This window comes from Cherax quadricarinatus, unplaced genomic scaffold (assembly GCF_038502225.1).
Source record: "Cherax quadricarinatus isolate ZL_2023a unplaced genomic scaffold, ASM3850222v1 Contig141, whole genome shotgun sequence".
In the NCBI taxonomy this organism is placed as follows: Eukaryota; Metazoa; Arthropoda; class Malacostraca; order Decapoda; family Parastacidae; genus Cherax; species Cherax quadricarinatus.
This window is the reverse complement of record NW_027195167.1, coordinates 66,683-94,366: the sequence shown is the minus strand read 5'-3', so window position 1 is coordinate 94,366 and position 27,684 is coordinate 66,683. Positions and strand designations below refer to the sequence as shown.

General features: G+C 48.8%; 1 protein-coding gene across 1 annotated transcript in view; it reads left to right on the top strand.

The window, feature by feature from the left end:
• The window catches only part of LOC138851226 (uncharacterized), a gene marked incomplete at its 3' end in the record, with an annotated part of 87,919 nt that overhangs the window by 41,166 nt on the left and 19,069 nt on the right, over positions 1–27,684 (top strand). The gene's annotated exons all lie outside the window — the stretch shown is intronic.

The window sequence follows — 27,684 nt, the reverse complement described above, 5'->3', positions numbered from 1 at the left end:
ATAGGGCCAGAGAGGTGGCTTATATACTACGGTGAGATGAGTTGAAGCAGGATGAGGTGAATTCACAGTGCGACCTGCCACTAGTGTAAGTAGGTCGTCGTCCAAAGGTTGGGCAAGCGTTGAAGTCTTTGTACCAAGATTCCATGATGTTGCAGTGTCTCACAGATGTGATGAATGGTTTAGAAAACCGACAAGTTAAAGAACTGAGACACTTATGCAACACATGGGAATCTTTATTGAAGAAACGTTTCGCCACACAGTGGCTTCATCAGTCCAATACAAAGTAGAAATAGGTAAGTAGAGTAGAAGTTTGAGGTAATCAGTATCGCAACCTCGAATCGATGTGTTCAGTCCATCACTCTTGTAGGAAGTGCAGCATAGGGCCAGAGAGGTGGCTTATATACTGTGGTGAGATGAGTTGAAGCAGGATGAGGTGAGATCACAGTGGGACCTGCCACTAGTGTAAGTAGGTCGTCGTCCAAAGGTTGGGCAAGCGTTGAAGTCTTTGTACCAAGATTCCATGATGTAGCAGTGTCTGACAGATGTGATGAATGGTTTAGAAAACGGACAAGTTGAAGAATTGAGACACTTATGCAACACATGGGAATCTTTATTGAAGAAACGTTTCGCCACACAGTGGCTTCATCAGTCGAATACAAAGTAGAAATGGGTAAGGAGAGTAGAAGTTTGAGGTAATCAGTCCCTCATCCTGGAATCGATGTGTTCAGTCCATCACTCTTGTAGGAAGTGCAGCATAGGGCCAGAGAGGTGGCTTATATACTGCGGTGAGATGAGTTGAAGCAGGATGAGGTGAGATCACAGTGGGACCTGCCACTAGTGTAAGTAGGTCGTCGTCCAAAGGTTGGGCAAGCGTTGAAGTCTTTGTACCAAGATTCCATGATGTTGCAGTGTCTGACAGATGTGATGAATGGTTTAGAAAACCGACAAGTTGAAGAATTGAGACACTTATGCAACACATGGGAATCTTTATTGAAGAAACGTTTCGCCACACAGTGGCTTCATCAGTCCAATACAAAGTAGAAATGGGTAAGGAGAGTAGAAGTTTGAGGTAATCAGTCCCTCAACCTGGAATCGATGTGTTCAGTCCATCACTCTTGTAGGAAGTGCAGCATAGGGCCAGAGAGGTGGCTTATATACTGCGGTGAGATGAGTTGAAGCAGGATGAGGTGAGATCACAGTGGGACCTGCCACTAGTGTAAGTAGGTCGTCGTCCAAAGGTTGGGCAAGCGTTGAAGTCTTTGTACCAAGATTCCATGATGTTGCAGTGTCTGACAGATGTGATGAATGGTTTAGAAAACCGACAAGTTGAAGAATTGAGACACTTATGCAACACATGGGAATCTTTATTGAAGAAACGTTTCGCCACACAGTGGCTTCATCAGTCCAATACAAAGTAGAAATGGGTAAGGAGAGTAGAAGTTTGAGGTAATCAGTCCCTCAACCTGGAATCGATGTGTTCAGTCCATCACTCTTGTAGGAAGTGCAGCATAGGGCCAGAGAGGTGGCTTATATACTGCGGTGAGATGAGTTGAAGCAGGATGAGGTGAGATCACAGTGGGACCTGCCACTAGTGTAAGTAGGTCGTCGTCCAAAGGTTGGGCAAGCGTTGAAGTCTTTGTACCAAGATTCCATGATGTTGCAGTGTCTGACAGATGTGATGAATGGTTTAGAAAACCGACAAGTTGAAGAATTGAGACACTTATGCAACACATGGGAATCTTTATTGAAGAAACGTTTCGCCACACAGTGGCTTCATCAGTCCAATACAAAGTAGAAATGGGTAAGGAGAGTAGAAGTTTGAGGTAATCAGTCCCTCAACCTGGAATCGATGTGTTCAGTCCATCACTCTTGTAGGAAGTGCAGCATAGGGCCAGAGAGGTGGCTTATATACTGCGGTGAGATGAGTTGAAGCAGGATGAGGTGAGATCACAGTGGGACCTGCCACTAGTGTAAGTAGGTCGTCGTCCAAAGGTTGACAACACTGTCCACCATGACAACACTGTCCACCATGACAACACTGTCCACCCTGACAACACTGTCCACCATGACAACACTGTCCACCATGACAACACTGTCCACCATGACAACACTGTCCACCATGACAACACTGTCCACCATGACAACACTGTCCACCATGACAACACTGTCCACCATGACAACACTGTCCACCATGACAACACTGTCCACCATGACAACACTGTCCACCATGACAACACTGTCCACCATGACAACACTGTCCACCATGACAACACTGTCCACCATGACAACACTGTCCACCATGACAACACTGTCCACCATGACAACACTGTCCACCATGACAACACTGTCCACCATGACAACACTGTCCACCATGACAACACTGTCCACCATGACAACACTGTCCACCATGACAACACTGTCCACCATGACAACACTGTCCACCATGACAACACTGTCCACCCTGACAACACTGTCCACCATGACAACACTGTCCACCATGACAACACTGTCCACCCTGACAACACTGTCCACCCTGACAACACTGTCCACCATGACAACACTGTCCACCCTGACAACACTGTCCACCCTGACAACACTGTCCACCATGACAACACTGTCCACCATGACAACACTGTCCACCATGACAACACTGTCCACCATGACAACACTGTCCACCATGACAACACTGTCCACCATGACAACACTGTCCACCATGACAACACTGTCCACCCTGACAACACTGTCCACCCTGACAACACTGTCCACCCTGACAACACTGTCCACCATGACAACACTGTCCACCACTGACAACACTGTCCACCCTGACAACACTGTCCACCCTGACAACACTGTCCACCCTGACAACACTGTCCACCATGACAACACTGTCCACCATGACAACACTGCCCACACTGACAACACTGTCCACCCTGACAACACTGTCCACCATGACAACACTGTCCACCATGACAACACTGTCCACCATGACAACACTGTCCACCATGACAACACTGTCCACCATGACAACACTGTCCACCATGACAACACTGTCCACCCTGACAACACTGTCCACCCTGACAACACTGTCCATAATGACCACACTGTCCACCCTGACAACACTGTCCACAACACTGTCACACACTGTCCACCCTGACAACACTGTCCACCATGACAACACAGTCCACCCTGACAACACTGTCCACCATGACAACACTGTCCACCATGACAACACTGTCCACCCTGACAACACTGTCCACCCTGACAACACTGTCCACCCTGACAACACTGTCCACCATGACAACACTGTCCACCATGACAACACTGTCCACCCTGACAACACTGTCCACCATGACAACACTGTCCACCATGACAACACTGTCCACCATGACAACACTGTCCACCATGACAACACTGTCCACCATGACAACACTGTCCACCATGACAACACTGTCCACCATGACAACACTGTCCACCATGACAACACTGTCCACCATGACAACACTGTCCACCATGACAACACTGTCCACCATGACAACACTGTCCACCATGACAACACTGTCCACCCTGACAACACTGTCCACCATGACAACACTGTCCACCCTGACAACACTGTCCACCATGACAACACTGTCCACCATGACAACACTGTCCACCATGACAACACTGTCCACCATGACAACACTGACAACACTGTCCATCTTGACAACACTGTCCACACACTGTCCACCCTCACAACACTGTCCACCATGACAACACTGTCCACCATGACAACACTGTCCACCATGACAACACTGTCCACCATGACAACACTGTCCACCCTGACAACACTGTCCACCATGACAACACTGTCCACCCTGACAACACTGTCCACCCTGACAACACTGTCCACCCTGACAACACTGTCCACCATGACAACACTGTCCACCATGACAACACTGTCCACCATGACAACACTGTCCACCATGACAACACTGTCCACCATGACAACACTGTCCACCATGACAACACTGTCCACCATGACAACACTGTCCACCGTTACAACACTGTCCACCCTGACAACACTGTCCACCATGACAACACTGTCCACCCTGACAACACTGTCCACCCTGACAACACTGTCCACAATGAAAACACTGTCCACCCTGACAACTCTGTCCACCATGACAACACTGTCCACCCTAACAACACTGTCCACCATGACAACACTGTCCACCCTGACAACACTGTCCACTATGACAACACTGTCCACACTAACAACACTGTCCACCATGACAACACTGTCCACCATGACAACACTGTCCACACTGACAACACTGTCCACCCTGACAACACTGTCCACCATGGCAATACTGTCCACATTGACAACACTGTCCACCCTGACAACACTGTCCTCCCTGACAACACTGTCCACCCTGGCAACACTGTCCACCATGACAACACTGTCCACTCTGACAACACTGTCCACCATGACAACACTGTCCACCATGACAACACTGTCCACCATGACAACACTGTCCACCATGACAACACTGTCCACCATGACAACACTGACCACACTGTCCACCCACTGACAACACTGTCCACCATGACAACACTGTCCACCATGACAACACTGTCCACCAACCCTGTCCACCCTGACAACACTGTCCACCATGACAACACTGTCCACCATGACAACACTGTCCACCATGACAACACTGTCCACCCTGACAACACTGTCCACCATGACAACACTGTCCACCATGACAACACTGTCCACCCTGACAACACTGTCCACCCTGACAACACTGTCCACCCTGACAACACTGTCCACCATGACAACACTGTCCACCATGACAACACTGTCCACCATGACAACACTGTGTCCACCACAACACTGTCCACCATGACAACACTGTCCACCATGACAACACTGTCCACCATGACAACACTGTCCACCATGACAACACTGTCCACCATGACAACACTGTCCACCATGACAACACTGTCCACCATGACAACACTGTCCACCATGACAACACTGTCCACCATGACAACACTGTCCACCATGACAACACTGTCCACCATGACAACACTGTCCACCATGACAACACTGTCCACCATGACAACACTGTCCACCATGAGAAAACTGTCCACCATGACAACACTGTCCACCATGACAACACTGTCCACCATGACAACACTGTCCACCATGACAACACTGTCCACCATGACAACACTGTCCACCATGACAACACTGTCCACCATGACAACACTGTCCACCATGACAACACTGTCCACCACAACACTGTCCACCATGACAACACTGTCCACCATGACAACACTGTCCACCATGACAACACTGTCCATCCTGAGAACACTGTCCACCGTGACAACACTGTCCATCCTGACAACACTATCCACCATGACAACACTGTCCACCATGACAACACTGTCCATCCTGACAACACTGACCACCATGACAACACTGTCCACCCTGACAACACTGTCCACCATGACAGCACTGTCCACACTGACAACACTGTCCACCATGACACAACAACACTGTCCACCCGGACAACACTGTCCACCATGACAACACTGTCCACCATGACAACACTGTCCACCCTGACAACACTGTCCACCATGACAACACTGTCCACCCACTGACAACACTGTCAACACTGTCCACCATGACACAACACTGTCCACAACACTGTCCACCCTGACAACAATGTCCACCATGACAACACTGTCCACCATGACAACACTGTCCACCATGACAACACTGTCCACCATGACAACACTGTCCACCATGACAACACTGTCCACCATGACAACACTGTCCACCCTGACAACACTGTCCACCATGACAACACTGTCCACCATGACAACACTGTCCACCATGACAACACTGTCCACCATGACAACACTGTCCACCATGACAACACTGTCCACCATGACAACACTGTCCACCCTGACAACACTGTCCACAATGACAACACTGTCCAACCTGACAACACTGTCCACACTGTCCACAACAACACTGTCCACCATGACAACACTGTCCACAACACTGTCCACCATGACAACACTGTCCACCATGACAACTCTGTCCACCATGACAACACTGTCCACCCTGACAACACTGTCCACTATGACAACACTTTCCACTATGACAACACTGTCCACCCTGACAACACTGTCCACAATGACAACACTGTCCACAAAGACAACACTGTGCACCCTGACAACTCTGTCCACAATGACAACACTGTCCACCATGACAACACTGTCCACCATGACAACACTGTCCACCATGACAACACTGTCCACCATGACAACACTGTCCACCATGACAACACTGTCCACCATGACAACACTTTCCACTATGACAACACTGTCCACCCTGACAACACTGTCCACAATGACAACACTGTCCACAAAGACAACACTGTGCACCCTGACAACTCTGTCCACAATGACAACTCTGTCCACACTGACAACACTGTCCACCCTGACAACACTGTCCACCATGACAACACTGTCCACCATGACAACACTGTCCACCATGACAACACTGTCCACCCTGACAACACTGTCCACCATGACAACACTGTCCACCCTGACAACACTGTCCACCATGACAACACTGTCCACCCTGACAACACTGTCCACCCTGACAACACTGTCCACCATGACAACACTGTCCACCCTGACAACACTGTCCACCATGACAACACTGTCCACCATGACAACACTGTCCACCATGACAACACTGTCCACCATGACAACACTGTCCACCATGACAACACTGTCCACCCTCACAACACTGTCCACCATGACAACACTGTCCACCATGACAACACTGTCCACCATGACAACACTGTCCACCCTGACAACACTGTCCACCATGACAACACTGTCCACCATGACAACACTGTCCACCATGACAACACTGTCCACCATGACAACACTGTCCACCATGACAACACTGTCCACCATGACAACACTGTCCACCATGACAACACTGTCCACCATGACAACACTGTCCACCCTGACAACACTGTCCACCATGACAACACTGTCCACCATGACAACACTGTCCACCATGACAACACTGTCCACCATGACAACACTGTCCACCATGACAACACTGTCCACCATGACAACACTGTCCACCCTGACAACACTGTCCACCATGACAACACTGTCCACCATGACAACACTGTCCACCCTGACAACACTGTCCACCCTGACAACTCTGTCCACCATGACAACACTGTCCAAGAGAACAACACTGTCCACCATGACAACACTGTCCACCCTGACAACACTGTCCACCATGACAACACTGTCCACCATGACAACACTGTCCACCATGACAACACTGTCCAAACTGACAACACTGTCCACCATGACAACACTGTCCACCATGACAACACTGTCCACCATGACAACACTGTCCACCATGACAACACTGTCCACCATGACAACACTGTCCACCCTGACAACACTGTCCACCATGACAACACTGACCACCATGACAACACTGTCCACCATGACAACACTGTCCACCACAACACTGACAACACTGTCCACCATGACAACAACTGTCCACAATGACAACACTGTCCACCATGACAACACTGTCCACCCTGACAACACTGTCCACCCTGACAACACTGTCCACCCTGACAACACTGTCCACCCTGACAACACTGTCCACCATGACAACACTGTCCACCATGACAACACTGTCCACCATGACAACACTGTCCACACTGACAACACTGTCCACCCTGACAACACTGTCCACCCTGACAACACTGTCCACCATGACAACACTGTCCACCATGACAACACTGTCCACCATGACAACACTGTCCACCATGACAACACTGTCCACCCTGACAACACTGTCCACAATGACAACACTGTCCACCCTGACAACACTGTCCACCCAACACTGAAAAGACTGTCCACCATGACAACACTGTCCACCATGATAACACTGTCCACCATGATAACACTTTGCACCATGATAACACTGTCCACCATGACAACACTGTCCACCATGACAACACTGTCCACCCTGACAACACTGTCCACCCTGACAACACTGTCCACCATGAAAACACTGTCCATTATGACAACACTGTCCACCTTGTCCACCATAACAAGACTGTCCACCATGACAACACTGTCCATTATGACAACACTGTCCACCATGACAACACTGTCCACCATGACAACACTGTCCACCATGACAACACTGCCAACACTGACAACACTGTCCACCCTGACAACACTCTCCACCCTGACAACACTGTCCACCATGACAACACTGTCCACCATGACAACACTGTCCACCATGACAACACTGTCCACCATGACAACACTGTCCACCATGACAACACTGTCCACCATGACAACACTGTCCACCATGACAACACTGTCCACCATGACAACACTGTCCACCATGACAACACTGTCCACCATGACAACACTGTCCACCATGACAACACTGTCCACCATGACAACACTGTCCACAATGACAACACTGTCCACCATGACAACACTGTCCACCATGACAACACTGTCCACCATGACAACACTGTCCACAATGACAACACTGTCCACCATGACAACACTGTCCACCATGACAACACTGTCCACAATGACAACAATGTCCGCCCTGACAACACTGTCCACCATGACAACACTGTCCACAATGACAACACTGTGCACCATGACAACACTGTCCACCCTGACAAGACTGTCCACCCTGACAACACTGTCCACAATGACAACACTGTCCACCCTGACAGCACTGTCCACCCTGACAACACTGTCCACCCTGATAACACTATCCAACCTGACAACACTGTCCACCCTGACAACACTGACAACACTGTCCACCCTGACAACACTGTCCACCATGACAACACTGTCCACCATGACAACACTGTCCACCCTGACAACACTGACAAACACTGTCCACCATGACAACACTGTCCACCATGACAACACTGTCCACCATGTCCACCCTGACAACACTGTCCACCCTGACAACACTGTCCACCATGACAACACTGTCCACCATGACAACACTGTCCACCCTGACAACACTGTCCACCATGACAACACTGTCCACCCTGACAACACTGTCCACCCTGACAACACTGTCCACCCTGACAACACTGTCCACCCTGACAACACTGTCCACCCTGTCCGCAATGAGAACACTGTCCACCCTGACAACACTGTCCACCCTGACAACACTGTCCACCCTGACAACACTGTCCACCCTGACAACACTGTCCACCATGACAACACTGTCCACCCTGACAACACTGTCCACCCTGACAACACTGTCCACACCAACACTGACAACACACTGTCCACCACAACACTGTCCACCACAACACTGTCCACAACACTGTCCACAACACTGTCCACCCTAACAACACTGTCCACCATGACAACACTGTCCACCATGACAACACTGTCCACCATGACAACACTGTCCACCATGACAACACTGTCCACCATGACAACACTGTCCACCATGACAACACTGTCCACCATGACAACACTGTCCACCATGACAACACTGTCCACCATGACAACACTGTCCACCATGACAACACTGTCCACCATGACAACACTGTCCACCATGACAACACTGTCCACCATGACAACACTGTCCACCATGACAACACTGTCCACCATGACAACACTGTCCACCATGACAACACTGTCCACCATGACAACACTGTCCACTATGACAACACTGTCCACCCTGACAACACTGTCCACCATGACAACACTGTCCACTATGACAACACTGTCCACCATGACAACACTGTCCACCTTGACAACACTGTCCACCATGACAACACTGTCCACCATGACAACACTGTCCACTATGACAACACTGTCCACCCTGACAACACTGTCGACAACACTGTCCACCTTGACAGCACTGTCCTCCCTGACAACACTGTCCACACTGACAACACTGTCGACCATGACAACACTGTCCACCCTGACAACAACACTGTCCACCATGACAACACTGTCCACCATGACAACACTGTCCACCATGACAACACTGTCCACCATGACAACACTGTCCACAATGACAACACTGTCCACCCTGACAACACTGTCCACAATGACAACACTGTCCACAATGACAACACTGTCCACCATGACAACACTGTCCACCCTGACAACACTGTCAACGCAGGCAACACTGTCCACCCTGACAACACTGTCCACCTTGACAACACTGTCGACAACACTTTGACAACACTGTCCATCTTGACAACACTGTCCACCATGAGAACACTGTCCACCATGACAACACTGTCCACCATGACAACACTGTCCACCATGACAACACTGTCCACCATGACAACACTGTCCACCATGACAACACTGTCCACCATGACAACACTGTCCACCATGACAACACTGTCCACCATGACAACACTGTCCACCATGACAACACTGTCCACCATGACAACACTGTCCACCATGACAACACTGTCCACCATGACAACACTGTCCACCATGACAACACTGTCCACCATGACAACACTGTCCACCATGACAACACTGACAACACTGTCCACCCTGACAACACTGTCCACCATGACAACACTGTCCACCATGACAACACTGTCCACCATGACAACACTGTCCACCATGACAACACTGTCCACCATGACAACACTGTCCACCATGACAACACTGTCCACCATGACAACACTGTCCACCATGACAACACTGTCAACACTGACAACACTGTCCACCATGACAACACTGTCCACCATGACAACACTGTCCACCATGACAACACTGTCCACCATGACAACACTGTCCACCATGACAACACTGTCCACCATGACAACACTGTCCACCATGACAACACTGTCCACCATGACAACACTGTCCACCATGACAACACTGTCCACCATGACAACACTGTCCACCATGACAACACTGTCCACCATGAAAACGCTGTCCACCATGACAACACTGTCCACGTTGACAACACTGTCCATCATGACAACACTGTCCACCATGACAACACTGTCCTCTATGACAACACTTCCCACTATGACAACACTGTCCACTCTGACAACACTGTCCACCCTGACAACACTGTCCACCATGACAACACTGTCCACCCTGACAACACTGTCCACCATCACAACACTGTCCACCATGACAACACTGTCCACCATGACAACACTGTCCACCATGACAACACTGTCCACCATGACAACACTGTCCACCATGACAACACTGTCCACCATGACAACACTGTCCACCATGACAACACTGTCCACCATGACAACACTGTCCACCATGACAACACTGTCCACCATGACAACACTGTCCACCACGACACTGTCCACAACACTGTCCACCATGACAACACTGTCCACCATGACAACACTGTCCTCCATGACAACACTGTCCACCCTGACAACACTGTCCACCCACTGACAACACTGTCCACCCTGACAACACTGTCCACCCAACACTGACAACACTGTCCACCATGACCACTGTCCACCATGGCAACACTGTCCACCATGACAACACTGTCCACCATGACAACACTGTCCACCATGACAACACTGTCCACCCTGACAACACTGTCCACCACAACACTGTCCACCATGACAACACTGTCCACCATGAGAACACTGTCCACCATGACAACACTGACAACACTGTCCACAATGACAACACTGTCCACCATGACAACACTGTCCACCATGACAACACTGTCCACCCTGACAACACTGTCCACCATGACAACACTGTCCACCAACACTGTCCACCATGACAACACTGTCCACAACACTGTCCACCATGACAACACTTTCCACTATGAAAACACTGTCAACACAACACTGTCCACAACACTGTCCACTGTCCACCATGACAACACTGTCCACCATGACAACACTGTCCACCATGACAACACTGTCCACCCTGACAACACTGTCCACCATGACAACACTGTCCACCATGACAACACTGTCCACCATGACAACACTGTCCACAACACACTGTCCACCCTGACAACACTGTCCACCATGAGAACACTGTCCACCATTACAACACTGTCCACCCTGACACAACAACTGTCCACCAACAACACTGTCCACCATGACAACACTGTCCACCATGACAACACTGTCCACCCTGACAACACTGTCCACCATGACAACACTGTCCACCATGACAACACTGTCCACCATGACAACACTGTCCACCACGACAACACTGTCCACCATGACAACACTGTCCACCATGACAACACTGTCCACCATGACAACACTGTCCACCATGACAACACTGTCCACCCTGACAACACTGTCCACCATGACAACACTGTCCACCATGACAACACTGTCCACCATGACAACACTGTCCACCATGACAACACTGTCCACCATGACAACACTGTCCACCATGACAACACTGTCCACCATGACAACACTGTCCACCATGACAACACTGTCCACCATGACAACACTGTCCACCATGACAACACTGTCCACCATGACAACACTGTCCACCATGACAACACTGTCCACCATGACAACACTGTCCACCATGACAACACTGTCCACCATGACAACACTGTCCACCATGACAACACTGTCCACCATGACAACACTGTCCACCATGACAACACTGTCCACCCTGACAACACTGTCCACCCTGACAACACTGTCCACCCTGACAACACTGTCCACCATGACAACACTGTCCACCATGACAACACTGTCCACCATGACAACACTGTCCACCATGACAACACTGTCCACTATGACAACACTGTCCATGACAACACTGTCCACCATGAAAACACTGTCCACCATGACAACACTGTCCACCATGAAAACGCTGTCCACCATGACAACACTGTCCACCTTGACAACACTGTCCATCATGACAACACTGTCCACCCTGACAACACTGTCCACCCTGAAAACACTGTCCACCCTGACAACACTGTCCACCATGACAACACTGTCCACCATGACAACACTGTCCACCACGACAACACTGTCCACCCTGACAACACTGTCCACCATGACAACACTGTCCACCATGACAACACTGTCCACCATGACAACACTGTCCACCATGACAACACTGTCCACCCTGACAACACTGTCCACCATGACAACACTGTCCACCATGACAACACTGTCCACCCTGACAACACTGTCCACCATGACAACACTGTCCACCCTGACAACACTGTCCACCATGACAACACTGTCCACCCTGATGACAACACTGTCCACAACACTGTCCACCATGACAACACTGTCCACCATGACAACACTGTCCACCCTGACAACACTGTCCACCCTGACAACACTGTCCACCATGACAACACTGTCCACCCTGACAACACTGTCCACCCTTACAACACTGTCCACCATGACAACACTGTCCACCAAGAAAACACTGTCCACCATGACAACACTGTCCACCATGACAACACTGTCCACCATGACAACACTGTCCACCATGACAACACTGTCCACCATGACAACACTGTCCACCATGACAACACTGTCCACCATGACAACACTGTCCACCATGACAACACTGTCCACCATGACAACACTGTCCACCATGACAACACTGTCCACCATGACAACACTGTCCACCATGACAACACTGTCCACCATGACAACACTGTCCACCATGACAACACTGTCCACCATGACAACACTGTCCACCATGACAACACTGTCCACACTGACAACACTGTCCACCCTGACAACACTGTCCACCCTGACAACACTGTCCACCATGACAACACTGTCCACCATGACAACACTGTCCACCATGACAACACTGTCCACCATGACAACACTGTCCACCATGACAACACTGTCCACCATGACAACACTGTCCACCATGACAACACTGTCCACCATGACAACACTGTCCACCATGACAACACTGTCCACCATGACAACACTGTCCACCATGACAACACTGTCCACCATGACAACACTGTCCACCATGACAACACTGTCCACCATAACAACACTGTCCACCATGACAACACTGTCCACCATGACAACACTGTCCACCATGACAACACTGTCCACCATGACAACACTGTCCACAATGACAACACTGTCCACCATGACAACACTGTGGGGGAGATAACCTGTAAATGAGGGTGTGTCCATGCGCCGAATAAAGGTTACGTACTCTTTGCATGCCACACCCCCACCCCCGAGAAGGCTCAGGATTAGGCTGCCACCTCCCAGTGGTAACCGTGCCGCCATTGCACAAAATAATGGGACCGCCTATCCTCTCCACCATCCAACTCTTAGATAGAGCTCAGCTTTCCTAGTGACCAAAAGCCAAACCCTAAACTCAGAGCGAGACAGCAGTCAGATAGGCCAACATAGGTCCAAGATACAAGCGGACGGTAGCCCGTATCCCCTCACTAAAAAAAAACCCCACTTCAGGGGATAAAAAAAAGAGCTTGAAAGGGGTTTACCACAAATACATCCTAACCTAAATAAAATATTAAACTAGACTCTTGACAAAGAGTCTGCCAACACATTTTCTTTGCCGGCAATATATTTAATTTTTATGTTGTAGGGCTGCAGCCTGAGCGTCCAACGCATAAGCCTTGTGTTGTGATTCTTCATGGCTTGGAGATAGACTAACGGGTTGTGATCACTGTAGACTGTGACCACCTGCGATGTCTGTCCCACATAAACATCGAAATGCTCCAAAGCCAGTACCAGCGCGAGGGCTTCTTTTTCAATGGTAGAGTAAGCTCTCTGATGTGGCTGGAACTTGGCTGAAAAGTATGCGATTGGCTGCAGCTCCTTGTTCCCGATTTGTAATAGTACCGCCCCAACCCCAGACTCACAAGCATCAACCTGTAATGAAAAAGGTTTGGAGAAGTCTGGAGACAGGAGAATGGGTGCAGAGCACAATAATCTTTTTGCTTTATTAAAAGCAGTGTTACAATCTGAAGTCCAAATAAAGGGAACTTTATGACTGGTAAGAGAGGTAAGAGGGGCTACAATATCTGAGAAATTCTTACAGAATCTTCTGTAAAATCCGATCATGCCTAGGAAACGTTGAAGAGATTTCCTATCATGAGGAACTGGATATTCTTTAATCGAAAGAACTTTAGCAAGTTTAGGTGCAACATTACCACTACCTACTTCATGGCCTAGAAAAGTGACAGTGGCCTGGCCAAAGGAAGATTTAGATAAATTAACTGTTAATTGGGAATTCTTAAAGGTCTCAAACAGAGCTTTAAGTCTAAGTAGGTGTTGATCCCAAGTATCAGACACCACAACAATATCATCTAGGTATGCTGCCGTGCCTTCAAGTCCTTTAATAGCCTGATGGATGAGTTTCTGGAATGAAGAGGGGGAATTTTCATTCCGAAGGGGGTAACTGTATACTGATAATGACCTCCTGGAATTACGAAGGCAGAGATTTCCTTCGCCTTATCTGTCAAAGGTACCTGATAGTAACCTTTAAGGAGATCTAATTTTGACACAAAAGTAGCCTTACCCACAAAGTCAGTTACGTCATCCAGACGAGGAAGAGGGTAAGCATCTGTAATTGTGACCTCGTTCACTTTACGGTAGTCTGTGCACATACGAAACCCTCCATCAGCCTTTTTTACTAGGATGCACGGTGAAGCCCATGGACTAGATGACTCCTCCACTAAACCATGTTCTAACAAGAAGTCTACTTCCTGCTGAAGTAGCCTTTGCTTTTCAGGATTAGCTCTGTAGGGGGAGAGTTTAATTGGTTTAGATTTTCCCACATCTACATCATGGTAACCTAACGTACATTTTTTCGGCACATCCGAAAAAATATTAGGATATGACTGTAGAAGCTCAGTTAAATTGGTTGCTTGTATTTCAGATAATCCATCCATTAACGGGCTAGGATCCTTGAAGAGGACAGAATTTGAAAGTTTAGTATTAATTTCAGAGATAGAGTGCAAAGAGTCAGAGTCGTCCTCAGAGGTAGAGGACAGAGTCATTACTGGGACTTTATCTGGTGTATGAAAGGCCTTGATTTGATTAATGTGGTAAGTTTTTGTTTTTGAGGTCTTATCAATGGGAGCTACCACATAATTTAAATCAGATAATCTACTTACTATCTGCATAGGTCCTGTAAATCTAGCTTTCAAGGTGTGGCCAGGTATAGGTTCCTGCACCAACACCTTGTCTCCTGGATGGAAGGAGCGGAATTGTGCACTTCTGTCATACCTCTGTTTCATCTTACTTTGAGCTGTCTTTAGGTTAGCCTTGGCTAACTCACGTGCCACCTGCAACCTTGAAGACGGGTTGTAGAGTGCTGAGCTTAAGTCTTCTCCCATCCATCCTTCTTTGAGCACCCGAAGAGGACCTCGTACATTGTGCCCAAAGATCAGCTCAAACGGACTATACCCTGTAGACTCTTGCACCGTCTCTCGTACTGAGAACAGCAACAACGGTAGAGATTCATCCCAATCTGTCGGAAAGTGCATGCAAAAACTTCTCATCATTGTTTTTAATGTTTGGTGGAATCTTTCCAAGGCGCCTTGGGACTGAGGGTGATAGGCAGTGGATAAGTTGTGAATTATCCCTAACCTAGTTAATACTTCCCTAAATGCTTTGGCAGTGAAGTTAGTACCTTGATCACTTTGTATAGTTTTAGGAATGCCAAAACAAGAAATGAATTTTGTTAAAGCTTTGAGAATAGCTTTAGTATTGATACTACGCATAGGGATTGCTTCAGGATATCTGGTTACTTTATCCATAATTGTAAATAAATACTGGTTTCCAGACTTTGACTTAGGTAGTGGACCTACACAATCTATAATTAAATCTGCAAAAGGTTCTCCATCAGCAGGTATGGGTTGGAGAGGTGCAGGTTTAATGGAATGTCCAGGTTTTCCAACTTGCTGACATTCTCGGCAACACCTAATATGATTCTTCACATCTTTCTTTAATTTTGGCCAATAAAATTCTTTTGTGATTCTATACAAGGTTTTTGTAATTCCCAAGTGACCTCCTAATGACGTATTATGAGCTATATTTAATATCTGAGGTCTATACTTGGTTGGAACCACTAACCTGTCGTATAATTGCCGGCCCTCTATCTCCTTACCAGTCTCAGTGCAGACCAAATAATCATTTTTAACTTCATACTTGACTGGATGACCCAAAGAGGATTTACCCATGGCTGCCTGAAAAGCGAATTTTAAAGAAGGGTCCTTTCGTTGTTCCTCCCGGAAGGACAGTCCCTTGGGCATGGAAACAGAGACATCTGGCAATCCTGCAACCTGGGAATAGGAAGGCTTGATCGGGGTCTGTTCACTTGATTTACGAGACTCCGGCCGGTGTGTCTCATAAAACAACGTGGCTATTCCGAGATCGGAGTCGTCCAAGGATAGGTCAACATTCTCCCCAGACAACCCTTGGGATGTTGCCCGAGTTATGGCCAACACTGGAGAAGCATTAATCATTATAGGTTCAGGACACAAACTAACAGTAGTAATGTTATTACCCAGTAATAACATGGCATTTTTCATGGGAAATCCTTTTGAGACGCCTACAGTCAAGTACCCAGTGTAATATTTGCACTGTACATAAATTTTATGCAAAGGAACAGAATATATAGCTCCTCCAAACGCTTCCAATAAAACTGAGGAATTCAAAGAAGTATTCTCTGAAAGGGGTAATATTCCTTCTCTGACAAGTGAGCAATATGCTCCAGTATCTCTAAAGGTATTTACTTTAGTTGGTTCTGAGTTTTCCTGAAGGGAAATAAGACTTTCGCAATAATAAGGGGCCATACCTTTTTCTACTTCTCTAGGGGACATGTTACTAGGGATATTAGAGATTTTCCCGATGGGTTGAGGTTTTTGGGGGCAGTTGGAACTGATGTGACCTACTTTATTACACCTGAAGCAGACGACAGGCTTGCCCTTTACTCCCTGATGACGTTGCAAGTGGTGTCGTTCTGGCTGGTGCCTCTCTGGATATTGTTGTCGAGATGCTCCATAAGTAGTTTGCCTCTCCGCAGGGGGACCATATGTTGAGAAGCGTGGCTCTCCAGGTGACTTAGTTGGATGACGTAGACGCTCTCCCTCCGGCTGGCACTTCATTCTCCAATGTTGTCGATCTCTGCTCACGCCAGACTGTTGAAAAGAGAGACGGGACCGCTCGGACAAGGAGCGGTTCGTTTCGAAGGTATCAGCCCACCTGGCTGCCTCCAATGCAGTGGTTAAGTCACGATCCTGCAGAAAGACACGAACCTCGGGTCCCACAGACTCCAGCAGGTTATCAATCAGAATAAGCTGCACCAGCTCCTCAAAGTTAGAGACACCACTCGCTTTATACCAGCTGGTAAAAGCTTTGGTTTGCTGTCTCACAAAGTCCACCAGGGATTGACCAAGCTGCCGCCTGTTCAATTTGAAGGTCTTACGATATTTAGCTGGGATACATGTATATGCTCCCAACACTGTGGTCTTCACTATTTGATAATCAGAGAATTCAGCGTCAGTTAATACCGACGTAAATTCCTGTGCCTTACCCAATAATGCTGTATGAACCAACGCTGCCCAGTGCTGTTCCGGCCACCTCAAGGCTCGAGCCTGATTTTCGAAGCTTTCGAAAAATTGCTCTGGTTCGGCCTCATTGAAGCGGGGAACAAGCTGTACTGCTTTTTGTAAACTGAAATCGTTTACAGAATGCGAAAACTGCCTCCTTTCTCTTTCCCTATCAAATTCTTCCCTTGCGAATGCTCTCTGTTCCCTAGTTTGCTCCAGCGTGATTTTTGCCAGCTCAAGTGCCAAGGACGCTGATTCACCTCGAGACAACCCAGCTGCACTATACTGACCATCTTGCTCCGTAGGTGTATCATCTTCCTCATGCGAGAACATAGGAGTTTTTTCCCTAGCTCCCGTAGAGGGAGGAGTTTGATGTGCCATCTCTTCTTCAATAAGTTTGTCAGCAATAAGTGAACGCAGTTGCGCAGCTGTAAGAGTGCGTTTATAGGGAATGCCAATGGAACAAGCAATTTGCCAACAACGCTGTAGGGACAATTTAGGTAGGTTATGCAAAGTATATGCCGACACCAGGCGTCTGACTCGTCTAGGTGGCGTAAGTTATTCGCTATACACAGTACGAATACCCCAACGTAACACGTTAATTTGCAGAACACGCTTAGCTATGCACAGTACGATTCCAGAATACGCATACAAGCAAAGCCGACTGCACACAAGATTGACCGTAGCGAAGCGAGCACACTGAACAAGCTAGTAGCGAGCTGTTGAACGATCACACAATAGCAAGGCTGATCATAAGCAACTGACACGCAAAATTTGTAAAGCGAAGCGAGACAGCAAGCTACACAATGTTCCTGCTACAAGCTTCACCCTAAGCTCAACCGTTTCTCTAAGTCCAGCTCCAGCTCTCGGACAGGCTACCCATATTACAACCTAGGATTTCAAAGGCCTGTTATCCCAGGTGTAATGGGAGCAAAAGAAACACAGCAGAAAAAGTTTAGACTTATATTATCCTTCACCAATTTAGAACAGCAATATGTACACTATGTACAGTAATAAGTATAGTGCACGTCACGGTAAGCAAGGCAGAAATAGAAGCCACAAGATAGCAGACCGTGCTCAACCAGCTCTAGAATGGGAATGACAAGGGCAGACAGGAGAGCGGTATCCACATAACCTCTGCGATTGCCAATCCCACCTTCTTATTGGCTAGAACCTGGTCACTAGTTGAACGATGGGGCCCCATCACCAACTCTTAACAACCTGGTTCGCTGGTTGGGGGAGATAGCCTGTAAATGAGGGTGTGTCCATGCGCCGAATAAAGGTTACGTACTCTTTGCATGCCACAGCAACACTGTCCACCCTGACAACACTGTCCTCACTGGCAACACTCTCCATCTTGACAACACTGTCCACCTTGACAACGCTGTTTACCTAGACGACACTGTCCTCACTGGCAACACTGTCCACAATGACAACACTGTCCTCATTGGCAACACTGTCCAGCTAGAAAACTCTGTCCTCACTGACAACACTGTCCGCCTAGACAACAATGTCCACCTAGACAACACTACTCACACTGACAACACTCTCCACATTGACAACACTGTCCACCTAGACAACACTGTCCACAATGACAACACTGTCCTCCCTGACAACACTGTCCTCCCAGACGACTCTGTCCTCCCTGACAACACTGTCCTTTCTGACAACTCTGTCCTCCCTGACAGCACTGTTCTCCCTGACAACACTGTCCTCCCTGACAACACTGTCCTCCCTGACAACACTGTCCCTCCTGACAACACAGTAATTACTGGCAACAATGTCCACACTGACAACACTGTCCTCACTGACAACACCGTCCTCACTGTCAACACTGTCCACACTGACAACACTGTCCTTACTGGCAGCACTGTCCTCACTGATAACACTGTCCTCACTGGCAACACTGTCCACACTGATAACACAGTCCTCACTGGCAACACTGTCCACACTGGCAACACTGTCCTCACTGACAACACTGTCCAGACAGGCAACACTGTCCACACTGATAACACTGTCCTTACTGGCAACAGTGTCCACACTGATAACACTGTCCTCACTGGAACACTGTCCACACTGACAATACTGTCCGCACTGACAACACTGTCCGCACTGGCAACACTGTCCACACTGATAACACTGTCCGCACTGGCAACTCTGTCCACACTGATAACACTGTCCACACTGACAACACTGTCCGCACTGGCAACACTGTCCACACTGAAAACACTGTCCTTACTGGCAACACTGTCCACACTGATAACACTGTTTTAACTAGCAACACTGTCCACACTGACAACACTGTCCTCACTGGCAACACTGTCCACACCGACAACACTGTCCTCACTGACAACACGGTCCACACTGGCAACACTGTCCACATTGACAACACTGTCCTCACTGGCAACACTGTCCACACTGATAACACTGTCCTTACTGGCAACACTGTCCACACTGATAACACTCTCCTTACTGGCAACACTGTCCACCCTGACTACACTGTCGTCACTGGCAACACTGTCCACCCTGAAAACTCTATCCTCACTGGCAACACTGTCCAACCTGACAACACTGTCATCACTGGCAACACTGTCCACCCTGCCAACACTGTTCTCTCTGGCACCATTGTCCACACTGACAACACTGTCCTCACTGGCAACACTGTCCACCCTGACAACACTATCCACACTGGCAACACTGTCCACCATGACAACACTGTCCACAATGGCAACACTGCACACCCTGACAACACTGTTCTCACTGGCAACACTGTCCACCTTGACAACACTGTTCTCACTGGCAACACTGTCCACACTGACAACACTGTCCACCCTGACAACACTGTCCTCACTGGCCACACTGTCCACACTGACAACACTGTCCACCATGACAACACTGTTCTCACTGGCAACACTGTTCACACTGTCAACACTGTCCACTATGCCAACACTGTCCTCACTGACAACAGTGTCCTCACTGACAACACTCTCCACCCTGACAACACTGTCCTCACTGGCAACACTGTCCACAATGACAACACTGTCCCCCCTGACAACACTGTCAACACTGACAACACTGTCCACCTAGACTACTTTGTCCACACTGACAACACTGTCCACACTGACAACACTGTCCACCTAGACTACTTTGTCCACACTGACAACACTGTCCACCCTGACAACACTGTCCTCACTGACAACACTGTCTACACTGAAAACACTGTCCACACTGACAACACTGTCCTCCCTGACAACACTGTCCTCTATGACAACACTGTCCACCCTGACAACACTGTCCTCCCTGACAACTCTGTCCTCTATGACAACACTGTCCACCCTGACCACACTGTTCTCTCTGGCAACATTGTCCACACTGACAACACTGTCGTCACTGGCAACACTGTCCACCCTGACAACACTGTCGTCACTGGCAACACTGTCCACCCTGACAACACTGTTCTCTCTGGCAACATTGTCCACACTGACAACACTGTCCTCACTGGCAACACTGTCCACCCTGACAACACTATCCTCACTGGCAACACTGTCCACCATGACAACACTGTCCACAATGGCAACACTGTCCACACACACAACACTGTTCTCAATGGCAACACTGTCCACCCTGACAACACTGTTCTCACTGGCAACACTGTCCACACTGACAACACTGTCCACCCTGACAACACTGTCCTCACTGGCAACACTGTCCACACTGACAGCACTGTCCACCATGACAACACAGTTCTCACTGGCAACACTGTTCACACTGACAACACTGTTCACACTGACAACAATGTCCACCATACCAACACTGTCCTCACTGACAACACTCTCCACCCTGACAACACTGACCTCACTGGCAACACTGTCCACCATGACAACACTGTCCCCCCTGACAACACTGTCCACATTGACAACACTCTCCACCTAGACAACTTTGTCCACACTGACAACACTGTCCACACTCACTACACTGTCCTCCCTGACAACACTGTCCTCCATGACAACACTGTCCACCCTGACAACACTGTCCTCACTGGCAACACTGTCTACACTGACAACACTGTCCACACTGACAACACTCTCCTCCCTGACAACACTGTCCTCTATGACAACATTGTCCACCCTGACAACACTGTCCTCCCTGACAACACTGTCCTCTATGACAACACTCTCCTCCCTTACAACACTGTCCTGCTTGACAACACTGTCCTCCATGACAACACTGTCCTCTATGACAACACTGTCCACCCTGACAACACTGTCCTCACTGGCAACATTGTCTACACTGACAACACTGTCCACACTGACAACACAGTCCACCATGACAACACTGTCCTCCCTTACAACACTGTCCTCTCTGACAACTCTGTCCTCCATGACAACACTGTCCACCCTGACAACACTGTCCTCCCTGACAACACTGTCCTCTATGACAACACTCTCCACCCTGACAACACTGTCCTTTCTGACAGCACTGTCCTCCATGACAACACTGTCCTCACTGGCAACACTGTCCACCTAGACGACACTGTCCTCACTAGCAACACTGTCCACCCTGACAACACTGTCCTCACTGGCAACACTGTCCACCTAGACGACACTGTCCACACTGGCAACACTGTCAACCTTGACAACACTGTCTTCACTGGCAACACTGTCCAGCTAGCCAACACTGTCCTCACTGATAACACTGTACTCACTGACAACACTGTCCTCACTGGCAACAACGTCCACCTAGACAACACTGTCCACACTGACAACACTGTCCACACTGGCAACACTGTCTTCCCTGACTGCACTATCCACACTGACAACACTGTCCACTTAGACAATACTGCTCACACTGACAACACTGTCCACATTGACGACACTATCCACCTAGACAACACTGTCGACACTGACAACACTGTCCACACTGGCAACACAGTCCTCCCTGACAACACTGTCCTCCCTGACAACAGTGTCCTCCCAGACAACTCTGTCCTCCCTGACAACACTGTCCTTTCAGACAACACTGTCCTCCTTGACAACACTGTCTTCCCTGACAACACTGTCCTCACTGACGACACTGTCCTCACTGGCAACACTGTCCACCCTGACAACACTGTCCTCACTGACAACACTGTCCTGACTGGCAACACTGTCCACCCTGACAACACTGTCATCCCTGACAACACTGTCCACCCTGACAACACTGTCCTCACTGACAACACTGTCCACCATGAGAACACTCTCCTCCCTGACAACACTGTCCACCCTGACAACACTGTCCTCCCAGACAACACTGTCCACCCTGACAACACTGTCCTCACTGACAACACTGTCCTCACTGACAACACTGTCCTCCCTGACAACACTGTCCACCCTGACAACACTGTCCTCCCTGACAACACTGTCCACCATGACAACACTGTCCTCCCTGACAACACAGTCCACCCTGACAACACTGTCCTGATTGTCAACACTGTCCACCCTGACAACACTGTCCTCACTGACAACACTGTCCTCACTGACAACACTGTCCTCCCTGACAACACTGTCCACCATGACAACACTGTCCTCCTTGACAACACTGTCCACCCTGACAACACAGTCCACCCTGACAACACTGTCCTGATTGACAACACTGTCCACCCTGACAACACTGTCCTCACTGACAACACTGTCCTCACTGACAACACTGTCCTCCCTGACAACACTGTCCACCCTGACAACACTGTCCTCACTGAAAACACTGTCCACCATGATTACTGACAACACTCTCATAATGGGCAACACTGTCGATACTGACAACACTGCCCACCCTGACAACACTGTCCTCACCGGCAAAAATGCCAACATTGACAACACTGTCCATCCTGACAACACTGTCCACCCTGACAGCACTGTCCTCACTGACAACACTGTCCACCATGACAACACTGTCCTCCCTGACAACACTGTCCACCATGACAACACTCTCCTCACTGACAACACTGTCCTCAGTGACAACACTGTCCTCCCTGACAACACTGTCCACCATGACAACACTGTCCTCCCTGACAACCCTGTCCACCCTGACAACACTGTCCTGATTGGCAACACTTTTAACACTGACAACACTGTCATCATGGGCAACACTGTCGACACTGACAACACTGCCCACCCTGACGACACTGTCCTCAAAGGCAACACTGTCCACCCTGACAACACTATCCTCACTGCCAACACTTTCCACACTGACAACACTGTCATCATGGGCAACACTGTCCACACTGACAACACTGTTCTTCCTGACAACACTGCCCTCACTGGCAACACTGTCCACACTGACAACACTGTCCTCACTGGCAACACTGTCCCCCAAGACAACACTGCTCACACTGACAACACTGTCCACATTGACAACACTGTCCACCTAGGAAACACTGTCCACACTGACAGCACTGTCCACACTGTCAACACTCTCCTCCCTGACAACACTGTCCTCCCTGAGAACATTATCCTTGCCGACAACACTGTCCTCCCTGTCAACACTGTCCTCCCTGACAGCACTGTCCTCCCTGACAACACTGTCCTCCCTGACAACACTGTCCCCCCGGACAACACTGTCATTACTGGCAACACTGTCCACCCTTATAACACTGACATCACTGGCAACACTGTCCACTCTGACAACACTGTCCTCAATGACAACACTGCCCTCACTGACAACACTGTCCTCACTTGCAACACTGTCCACAATGACAACACTGTCCTTACTGGCAACACTGTCCACACTGACAACACTGTCCTCACTGGCAACACTGTCCACCCTGACAACACTATCCTCACTGGCAACAATGTCCACCCTGACAACACTCTCCTCACTGGCAACACTGTCCACCCTGACAACACTGTCTTCACTGGCAACACTGTCCACCCTGACAGCAATGTCCTCACTGGCAACACTGTCCACACTGACAACACTGTCCACCATGACAACGCTGTCATCACTGGCAACACTGACCACCCTGACAACACTGTCCTCACAGGCAACACTGTCCGCCCTGACAACACTGTCCTCACTGGCAACACTGTCCAAACTGACAACACTGTCCTAACTGGCAACAATGTCCACCTTGACAACACTGTCCTCACTGGCAACACTGTCCACCTTGACAACACTGTCCTCACTGGCAACACTGTCCATCCTGACAACACTGTCCTCCCTGACAACACTGTCCACCCTGACAACACTGTCCTCACTGACAACACTGTCTTCACTGACAACACTGTCCACCCTGACAACACTGTATACCCTGACAACACTGTCCTCATTGACAACACTGTCCTCCCTGACAACACTGTCCACCCTGACAACACTGTCCTCCCTTACAACACTGCCCTCCCTGACAACACTGTCCTCCTTGACAACACTGTCCAACCTGACTACACTGTCCTTTCTGACAACACTGTCCACCCTGACAACACTGTCCTCTCTGGCAACACTGTCCTCACTGACAACACTGTCCTCACTGGCAACACTGTCCACCCTGACAACACTGTCCTCCCTGACAACACTGTCCATCCTGGCAATACTGTCCACCCTGACAACACTGTCCATCCTGGCAACACTTTCCTCCCTGACAACACTGTCCATCCTGGCAACACTGTCAACACTGACAACACTGACCTCACTGTCAACACTTTCGTCCCTGACAACACTATCCTCACTGCCAACACTTTCAACACTGACAACACTGTCTTCATGGACAACACTGTCCTCACTGACAACACTGTCCTCTCTGACAACACTGTCCACCCTGACAACACACTCCTCACTGGCTACACTGTACACACTGACAACACTGTCCACCCTGTCAACACTGTCCTCACTGGCAACAATGCCCACCTTGACAACACTGTCCACACTGACAACACTGTCCACACTGACAACACTGTCCACCTTGACAACACTGTCCACACTGACAACACTGTCCACCTTGACAACACTGTCCACCCTGACAACACTGTCCACCCTGATAACACTGTCCTAACTTACACAGTGGTGATTGTGACAGTATGGTGTATCACTACAGTGGTGATGGTGACAGTATGGTGTATCACTACAGTGGTGATGGTGACAGTATGGTGTATCACTACAGTAGTGATGGTGACAGTATTGTGTATCACTTCAGTGGTGATGGTGACAGTTTGGTGTATCATTACATTGGTGATTGTGACAGTTTGATGTATCACTACAGGGGTGATGGTGAGAGTATGGTGCATCACTACATTGGTGATGGTGACAGTATGGTGTGTCTCTAAAGTATTGATGGTGACAGTATTGTGTATGACTACAGTAGTGATTGTGACAGTATGGTGAATCACTACAGTGGTGATGTTGACAGTATGGTGTATCACTACAGTAGTGATGGTGACAGTATGGTGTATCACTACAGTAGTGATGGTGACAGTATGGTGTATCACTACAGTAGTGATTGTGACAGTATGGTGTATCACTATAGTAGTGATGGTGGCAGTATGGTGTATCACTACAGTGGTGATGGTGACAGTATGGTGTATGACTACGGTAGTAATGGTGACAGTAAGGTGTATCACTACAGTAGTGATGGTGACAGTATGGTGTATCACTACTGTGGTGATGGTGACAGTATGGTGTATCAGTACAGTAGTGATGGTGACAGTATGGTGTATCACTGCTGTGGTGATGGTGACAGTATGGTGTATCAGTACAGTAGTGATGGTGACAGTATGGTGTATCACTGCTGTGGTGATGGTGACAGTATGGTGTATCACGACAGTAGTGATGGTGACAGTATGGTGTATCACTACAGCTGTGATAGTGACAGTATGGTGCATGACTACAGTGGTGGTGGTGACAGTATGGTGTATCTCTACAGTAGTGATGGTGACAGTATGGTGTATCACCACAGCAGTGATGGTGACAGTATGGTGCATTACTACAGCGGTGATAGTGACAGTATGGTGCATCACTACAGTGGTGATTGTGACAGTATTGTGTGTCACTTCAGTAGTGATGGTGACAGTATGGTGTATCACTACAACAGT